At 44.0% G+C, this 9,751-nt stretch overlaps 1 long non-coding RNA gene across 1 annotated transcript in view; it reads left to right on the top strand.

The window, feature by feature from the left end:
* LOC308462757 overlaps window positions 1-9,751 on the top strand; it is a 226,437-nt gene that overhangs the window by 184,982 nt on the left and 31,704 nt on the right. The gene's annotated exons all lie outside the window — the stretch shown is intronic.

Here is a 9,751-nt window from a genome sequence, read left to right on the forward strand (position 1 = left end):
GTGACTGGCGTAGTAAACTAGCTTAATATCAGCTTTGTCATTGTCAGTTACAGGGCAAGATATGATCTTAAATGGTATTTGCATTTAACCTGCAGGAGTTTTTTTTTTTTAATTTCAATAGTATCAGCTGGTAGAAGGAGGCTGGATAATTACAGAGACTGCAAAAGATGCGAAGGTGAAATGTAGCCGTTTCTCCCCTTATATTCCATTGCTGTCTAGCTCAGTTGGTTAGAGCATGGTGCTTATAAAACCAAGGTTGCAGGTTCGATCTCTGCTATGGGACAGCTGCATATAGGGGGTTGGACTGGATGATCCTCAAGGTCCCTCCCAACTCCATAATTCTGTGAATCCAGAGAAAAATCACTTCTCTAAAGCTCACATTTGTTTTTTGGGAGGAGATTGGAAGTCCTCAAACTTTCTCACTATATTTTGCTGATGGAGTTTTTTGCCTAGATTTTCTTTGTAAAGCAGATCACTTCTGCCTTCATAACTTCTTGCACGACTGCAATGAATTATGAAGTAACGGGGGCATTCTCTGGAAAAGTTTGCATCATTAATATGAGTGGCACATGGGCATCACAGCACATTTTTGTTTAAGAGAGATTTCCCACAATGCACACGTATTGGTGGCAGATTGCTTTGTCTCATTATAAGGCTTCATACCCAAACCTCAGGTAGGACTTTTGGGGGAAATTATCAAATAATATTCCAACTTCTTTATCAAATAGTATTCCAACCTCTCTCCTGCTATATGCCAATGATATGGTCCTTCTGTCCTCCTTGCAAGTGGGTTTAAGGAGTGTGGGTAATAAGGGGGGGGGGTTGGCTCCCAGTACATTTCCGAGCACAATTCAAAGTGTTGGTGCTGACCTTTAAAGCCCTAAAGGGCCTCATCCCAGTATACCTGAAGGAGCATCTCCACCCTCATTGTTCAGCCCAGACACTGGGAGTTCCCTCACTGCAAGAAGTGAAGCTACAGGAAACCAGGCAGAGGGCCTTCTCGGTGGTGGCACCCCCCCTGTGGAACGCCCTCCCATCAGATGTCAGGGAAATAAACAACTATCTGACTTTTAGAAGACATCTGAAGGCAACCCGGTTTAGGAAAGTTTTTAATGTTTGATGTTTTATAGTGTTTTTAATAATCTGTTGGGAGCTGCCCAGAGTGGCTGGGGAAACCCAGACAGATGGGCGGGGTATAAATAATAAATTATTATTATTATTATTATTTCTGCAATAAGCTAGTTTCTGCACACACTCACTTATCTGGAGCTGAAATAAGTGGAAGACAACAGCTTCTGGAGGGACCTAGCTTAGGAAAGGCTGTTCTAAACCTAATACCCTTGGGGGGTGTTCTTTTTGGGACAGTATATCAAGAGTGAGTTAAAAGGGAGATTTCCAGGCAATAAAACTCTTCGTATCGCAACTCCCCTTATTATTTATACTTTCTGCATACCCTCCAACATGTCACAGCGAAAAACTGGGACACACATCTTCAGGGAAACACTCCCATGTGAGTCACATGACCCATGTTAAATTACGGCGCCCAAAAACAGGATGTCCTGATTCAATCAGAGCAGTTGAGAGGTATCCTTCTGTTTTCTTTAGATACTTGAAGAAGCACAGTTGATAGGCCATATCATATAGTTGTGATACTTTGATACAGGGAAGACGGAAGTATTGATAAGAAAGACACCAAGAACCAAAGAGTGAGGATAAAAGTACAAGGAGATACATTGTGATGTGTGTTTTATTTTCCATTTAGCTTTTTTCTTTTCTTTTGGTTTTACTCTGTGCTGTTTTTCTAGAAAAAGAGCTGCTGGAACTCACCATGAACGCCATCCTCTTAGAATGGCAATGGTGGTCACCGGAAAAGTGCCGGAACTGAGTTCTGTCAAGTTCCAGCTGAAAAAAAGTCCTGGTTTTACTTATTTGCTTTCATTTATTAACTTACAATGTTTGTTGAGCTTGTAAATAGAAACTTGCCTACAGTACAAAGGTGAAGTTCTCACTTGTTGCTCAGCTCATTTTTGCACCTGGCCCCAACCACCAGGATGTGGCCTCCAGGAGGTTACTTAAAAGAGAATTTGGCCCTTGTTTTTCCAATTCCTGACATAGAAGCTAAATACCATTGGGAACAGGGCAGGTCCATACAGAAGACAGGAGACATTCAGATAACCCAGTTGTTTCCCAATAATCCCAAATTGTTTAGGGCAGCAATGGGGAGCCTGTGTCATTCCACATGTTGTGGGACTACAATTCCCATCATCCCCGAGCATTGGCCATGCTGACTGGGAGACTGATAGGAACTGGTGTCCAGCAACATCTGGAGGACCAAAGGTTCCCTACTTTTCTCGCCCTGATCTGGCCACAGTGATCCATGCGACGGTCACCTCCAGGTTTGATTATTGTAACTCGCTCTACCCTTGAAGCTGACCCAGAAACTCCAGTGGGTGCAGAATGCTGCAGCGAGGCTCCTTATGGGGTCCTTGCCGCGGTATCACATTCATCCAGTGCTTTACCAACTGCCTTGGCTCCCGGTGGTGTACAGGGTCAGGTTTAAGGTGCTGGTTTTTACCTTTAAATCTCTATGTGGCCTAGGACCCACGTACCTACGGGACCGCCTCTCCTGGTATGCCCAGCGGAGGACCTTAAGGTCCACAAATGACAACATTTTGGAGGTCCCAAGTCGCAAGGTGGTTAGATTGGTCTCAACTAGGGCCAGGGCCTTTTCAGTACTGGCCCCGACTTGGTGGAACGCTTTGTCACAAGAGACTAGGGCCCTGTGTGACTTGACATCTTTCCGCAGGGCCTGCAAGACAGAGCTGTTCCGCCAGGCCTTTGGTTTGGACTCAGTTTGACCCTTATGTTTCCCTCCCCTTATGGTTTTGATCTATGGGCTACTTTTAAAATGAGGCTGCATTTTAAATTGCATTTTAACCTGTATTTTAAATTGGGTCCCCCCCCCCATTATGTTTTTACTGTAATTTTACTGGTGTTAGCTGCCCTGAGCCCGGCTCTGGCCAGGGAAGGCGGGTTATAAATAAAAATTATTATTATTATTATTATTATTATTATTATTATTATTATTACTTCATAAATCAAGAACAGAACCTTAGGTTTGGCCTGGTAGTAAACAACCAGAGCAGTTGTTTTTACAATGGTGCCACAAGTTCACAGTAGCTTATTCTGCTCCACAACCTTCCTGCTGCATCCTGCATTAGCCACAGTTTGTGGACCAACCTTGAAGGCAGATCTCCCTCAGTCCTGACATGATCCTGGCTAGTTTGGGAGCAACAAACCAGGATCCTGGCTCAGGTGTCATAACAACCTAACCCTTTCTAGAAAGATCGTCTCACTCACACAAAGGAAAGAAGAAACTACTATGAATTGTTTGCACCAGCACATGGCTCGTTTATAGCAAGTCAGGAATCCCAGCTTTTCGTGATGTGAGAACACAGAGTCTGCAAAAACTGGAGCTGGTCAGGCAGCCATGACGGATTCTGGTATGTCTCTATTTGTTTGTTGGTTTGTTTTATTTGAGGTTTATTAACTTTTATCATCATCATCATTATATATGGGGTAAATACATATACATATGCAGAATGCCACTATGAGAGCCAGTGTGGTGTAGTGGTTAAGAGCGGTAGTCTCGTAATCTGGGGAACCAGGTTTGATTCCCCGCTCCTCCACATGCAGCTGCTGGGTGACCTTGGGCCAGTCACACTTCTCTGAAGTCTCTCAGCCCCACTCACCTCACAGAGTGTTTGTTGTGGGGGAGAAAGGGAAAAGGAGATTGTTAGCCGCTTTGAGACTCCTGAAGGGGAGTGAAAGGCGGGATATCAAATCCAAACTCTTCTTCTTCTTCTATGCAAATATTGTTTCAGTAGTCTTCTGTATGGTTAACCAGTGTTCCTAACAGTACATATGGTTCAACGTTATTTTGTTTTGTTACAAGCAAACTCAATTTCTCAATCAATCTTACTCTGTCAGCTTTACTGCTTCAACCACTTCCCACATCCTTAAAATCCAGTCCTCCATTGTGGGTTGGTTTCTGTTCTCTTCAGTTATAGCTGACAGCCATCTGGGCAGCTGTTATTACTCTCTCTCTACCTCCTTCCAAGACAAAATCTTTAACGTAACCAAATAATATAACTTAATGATCTATATATCCAGTTATATATTGACATTCTCTTATTGTACGCTATACTTTTAAGTATGTTTTTAAAAAAATTATAATAATAAGCCATTTCTCCACATTTTCACAGGTCCCTGAAGAGTCTTGACATGGTAACAAGGATGTGATCTTTGTCATACATTCCACATAGTTTCACTGATATTCCCCCATTTGAGGAGTTTGGTAAAATAGGCTCCCAGAAAGTGTGCCATTGAGAAAAACATAAGCTATTTAAATAACTGTCAGATTGTATATAAACGGCAAGATTACAAAACCGTGGAAAAGAGCGATTCCAATTCCAATTTGGAAGAATAAATAGGAAGCCACCGTTTATTCCACAATGTTTTCAGATCTCACGTCATAAACCCTGGACGTGACATTTATTTTGTATCTCTAGTCCCGAAACCATTTCACTGTGAGCCAAGAGCTTTTCATTCATTGGAGGAATGAACAAACAGAAGCAGAAAAGGGACAAAGGAAAAGCGGGGGCTCAGAATGCACCCCTGGCAAATATTACATGATGCAAGCAACAGTTTTGTTATAGTTACCCTGCCTCTGGGTGGAATGGGCCGCAAGCTACGGATTCGAGGCGTGTTTGCTCAAAGGCAGCTCCATGAATGGAAATGGACTTTTGGTTAATTGCTAAGAAACTCTGTGCACTCAAAGCCTTGGGAAGCTAGCATATGCTCTTGAATGGCTTCCGCTCTGCCTGTGAATCGATTGGCTTCCTGTTGTTAGCATAGACTGGTGGTTTTCAAGCAGCGTGCCATGGCACCCCAGGGTGCCTTGAATGATGGTCAAGGGTGCTGCGGGCAGCTGGCCTCTGTCCCTCTTTCCTTCCCTCCCTCCTCTGATGCCCTCACGCGTCTCTGCCTCCCAAAGGCTTGCACAGCTGTTTATTGCAGAGGCCCTGACTATAAGCTCCGCAGACGAATGGTGCCTCTCTATGGGGTGGGAGCCAGGAACAGCTCAGAGACCAGGGCGGCGGCAGCAGCTGCCCAGAGGACTCCCTAGGAGAGGGAAGAGGAGAGGAGGCTGAGGGAGGATGTTTGAAAAAGGGTGAGGGGCTGCCAGCCCTGCAGGCAGGAATAATAATAATAATAATAATTTATTATTTATACCCCGCCCATCTGGCTGGGTTTCCCCAGCCACTCTGGGCGGCTTCCAACAAAGTATTAAAATACAGTAGTCTGTTAAACTTTAAAAGCTTCCCTAAAGACGGCTGCCTTCAGATGTCTTCTAAAAGTCTGGTAGTTGTTCTTCTCTTTGACATCTGCTGGGAGGGCGTTCCACAGGGCGGGTGCCACTACTGAGAAGGCCCTCTGCCTGGTTCCCTGTAACTTGGCTCCTGAGCCCCACAGGGGTGCCGCAAAAAGAATGTGGTTGGTCTAGGGCAGGGGTCGGCAAGGTTTATCTTGCCTGGGCCAGATCGTGTGTGTGTGTGTGATTTTCGGCGTCTGTGAGTGCGCAGACGCGATTTTCAGCGCCACGGAAGCGAGTACCTGGGCCGTGCCAGTTTAGCGCAGCGCGTGAGCGGGCAACTCGGTTCGGGGCTGGCTTGTGGACCGGTCAAACGACCTCCATGGGCTACTTTTGGCCAATGGCCCTTAGGTTGCAGACCCCTGGTCTAGGGAGCCATGAACACAAAAAGGTTGAAAACCTCTGGCATAGACCGTCAGTGATCTAGTCCTTTCAACCCAACCACGCCGGATGCGATTTATGCCTTGTTTCAAAAAGGGTAGTGGCCGACCAGTCACACTGTTGGAGTCACCGTCAAATGGTTGCGATGTTGCAATCAGCCGGGGAAATTCTGTCTATGGTATTCTGCCCATAGGAATACAGTGGTACCTCAGGTTAAGTACTTAATTCATTCCGGAGATCCGTTCTTAACCTGAAACTGTTCTTAACCTGAAGCACCACTTTAGCTAATGGGGCCTCCCACTGCCGCCGCGCCGCTGCTGCGCGATTTCTGTTCTCATCCTGAAGCAAAGTTCTTAACCCAAGGTACTATTTCTGGGTTAGCAGAGGCTGTAACCTGAAGCGTCTGTAACCTGAAGCGTATGTAACCCAAGGTACCACTGTATCAGAATGGACATTTTCCGCTTCTGCCGCCATACCATGGAATGCCCTTCCTGCTGCCACACACATGTATCAGGAGAAACGGCCAGTGCTTCCTGGAGGGTGGCACTGTGGTCTAAACAACTGAGCCTCTTGGGCTTGCTGATCAGAAGGTTGCCGGTTCAAATTCCCACGATGGAGTGAGCTCCCTTTGCTCTGTCCCAGCTCCTCCCAAACTAGCCATTTGAAAGCACTCCAGTGCAAGTAGATAAATAGGTACTGCTGCGGTGAAGAAGAAGAAGAAGAAGAGTTTGGATTTGATATCCCGCCTTTCACTCCCCTTCAGGAGTCTCAAAGCGGCTAACAATCTCCTTTCCCTTCCTCCCCCACAACAAGCACTCTGTGAGGTGAGTGGGGCTGAGAGACTTCAAAGAAGTGTGACTGGCCCAAGGTCACCCAGCAGCTGCATGTGGAGGAGCGGAGACGCGAACCCGGTTCCCCAGATTACGAGACTACCGCTCTTAACCACTACACCACACTGGCTCTCAAGTTGGGAAGTTAAATGGCGTTTCCGTGCACTCTGGTTTCCGTCACAGTGTCCCGTTGCGCCCGAAGCGGTTTAGTCCTGCTGGCCACATGACCCGGAAAGCTGTCTGTGGACAAACGCCGGCTCCCTTGGCCTGAAAGCAAGATGAGTACAGCAACCCCATAGTCGCCTTTGACTGGACTTAACCGTCAAGGGGTCCTTTACCTTTACCTTATCAGCAACCATCACTTCCTTCTGATATCTTGTAAAGACAGATCTCTATGCCCAGGTTTTCTTCCCTCCATATGACTGAGCCCTGTTTTGTGATTCTGTATTCTCCACAAATTCCTTTTATTAATTTTTATATGATCTTATATGCTTTTAAAAACTGTTTCACTGGCTCTCTGTTGTATTTTTATGCAATATTGCAAATTGGTTTATATCATACATTGCTTAAGAGGTTTTAAAAACATTAAGTGGTTTATAAATGCTTTTAAATAAATAAACTGAAGGACCAAAAAAGTCACAACTGTCATTTGACATCAGTGATGGCCCAGTGGCGGTTGTAGGCCAGTTTTAACATGTATTGCAAATTTTATCTGTTCCCTCCATTCCTGATGTTTTGTCATGATCTGGTTAAAAAAAAAACCAACCTCCATTTCATTTCTCAGAAAAAGCCATCAACAGAGATAAAGGTATTCCGCTGTTCATTGTTGCCTCTGTCTTTGGGTCTTGTGTGTAATTCATTGGGTTTTGCTGGGTTGTGATGATTTTACATTTACTTGGATTTTTAATAACCATATTAATTAAAGAGGATATGGGTTTAAAATTGTTTGTATATGGGAAACTAATAGGGACTTGCAAAAGAAGAACAATAGCCTGTGTAGGAAAAATTCCCAAACAACATTAGCACTCTTTAGAAAAACATCCTTAAAAATCAAGCAAAAAATTGTATTTTACACCTATTCACGTAGCACAAATGGACAAAAAGTACTTACTTACTTACTTACTTACTTACTTACTTGCCAGATAGGGATGAAGAGGGAAAGGGTATTTTCCCCCACTTGGTAGGATTACATAGAAGTTTCGAAACACTGAGGTTCTGTTTTCATTGAAATTTCAAAGATAGTAGGCAGACAGGGAGGTGGGGACTATGAAAGCTAGCTCTATTGAACTTATTTAGTGGGAATAATTAAGATCTAGTATACAATGACTGGAGGAAGAACATGAACCGCCAGATTCTGGAAGGGCTTAAGGGGAATAAGCCTTCAAAAATGATATATGAAGGTTTGGAAAATTGCACTTTACACTGAAGCTCAAGCAACGTGTCTGGATTGGCAGAGAGAGAGAGAGAGAGAGAGAGAGAGAGAGAGGGAGAGAGAGACATTTTAAGCATGTTGGAGGATGTTCATAACTTATACAAATAAGTCTATCAATGAAAGACCCATGCTAGTCGCCTTCAAAAGCATTTGGCTACATAAGAATTGTGTGAATTATGTACCTCCCAAAGGATTTCCTCTGAGATGAAGCTGTGCACCTTTCTGCTGGTTTTTATTTTATGTGGTTGGAGGCTTTCAGACCTCAACATATTATTTTATATTGCATATTAGCAAAATAAAAACAGAACACAGGACTTGAAGGCAATAGTTCTACTGCACTGTTGCCAACCAGCAACTGGGATTCAGAGGCAACAGGGGGCTTTGAGATTGCTATTTTTAGGTAGGATTCCATTTCATGCCACCACATTCAGGTTAAGCAAATACTAGTGATCTTGCACAGCAAGCCTGCTTCCACCCTTTTTCTTTTGTAGTGACAATAAAATGCATTGGAAAGTGTAGGGCAACAGTTGCTTGATGCATCATAAAACCTCCTTGCAAACTAATCAGCACGAATGCTTAAGAAATAGGTCACCTGGAAGCAACCACAGTGTCCTTGTCTGAAATCCTGAAGAGCAGTGTGGATAATATTTAGATGAGACATGGAGAAGTTTTGGCCCTTTAGATGTTGCTGAACTACAACTCCCATCATCCCTGGCCATTGGCCATGCTTGCTGGAGCTGATGGGAGTGGTAGTTCAGCAACACCTGGAGGACCAAAGGTTAGATGGACTTTGTGCAAGACCATTTCCTATGTTTCGGTAAGTGGCAGTAATCATCAAAAAAATCCTCCAAGAATTTTGTCTAATTCTCATTTAAAAGCTATTGCCCATCACAACATCTTGTAGCAGCAGCAGAATCTTTATTTGCATCACCCACTAGCCATAGCAATAAAATAAAATAAAATGTACTGAAGATAGAGGTAAAAATTTAACTATAGAAAATACATTTTGGGGGTTTACATCAATAATCAAATAATAGATCTTATTCTAATTGCCCCCACTAAAAACCTTGGTTTTCGCTGTCACCTGATACAACAACTTGTATCACTAGAATAACTTAATTGCACATTTTGCAGTGTCCATTGTAACTTCCCTAAGTCAATTCTAATAACAGAAACTCTGCTTTCACTTGAGGCCAATGGGTCTAACAAAGACTAGCAGGACCCGAAGGGTGTTCAGTCAGTTCCCTTTTTTCCCCCAAGAGTCTTTCTCTGCCTTCTGTTGTTCTAATGAAGTATAGTTGCCTTAATCAATGTATACTACTTGATTGATTACAAGAAATGTTGTTTCCCCAAAGGTGGCAACCAGAGATTGTTCCCGCCACAAGGGAAAATAATTTCCCTTTCTCGTCTTACATTGCCAACAAATAAGACAGCTTTCCAGACTGTGTGTCGCGACACGTTAAGTGTGTTGGCTGCAGTGTGCAGGTGTGTCGTGCGAATGCTCCCCACACTCCTCCCGGGGCTGGAAAGGAGCTAGTTTAACCTCCGGTTTGCTAGTAAAACTGAATTACTGTGTCGTGAAATGGTGCATGTCTAAAAAGTGTGTCACCAACATGAAAAGCTTGGGAAGCTCTGTTCTAGAGACATGGGGTGGTTGCAACAGAGTATAGTGCC

This window comes from Podarcis pityusensis, assembly GCF_964106645.2.
Source record: "Podarcis pityusensis genome assembly, chromosome: 14".
Taxonomy (NCBI): domain Eukaryota; kingdom Metazoa; phylum Chordata; class Lepidosauria; order Squamata; family Lacertidae; genus Podarcis; species Podarcis pityusensis.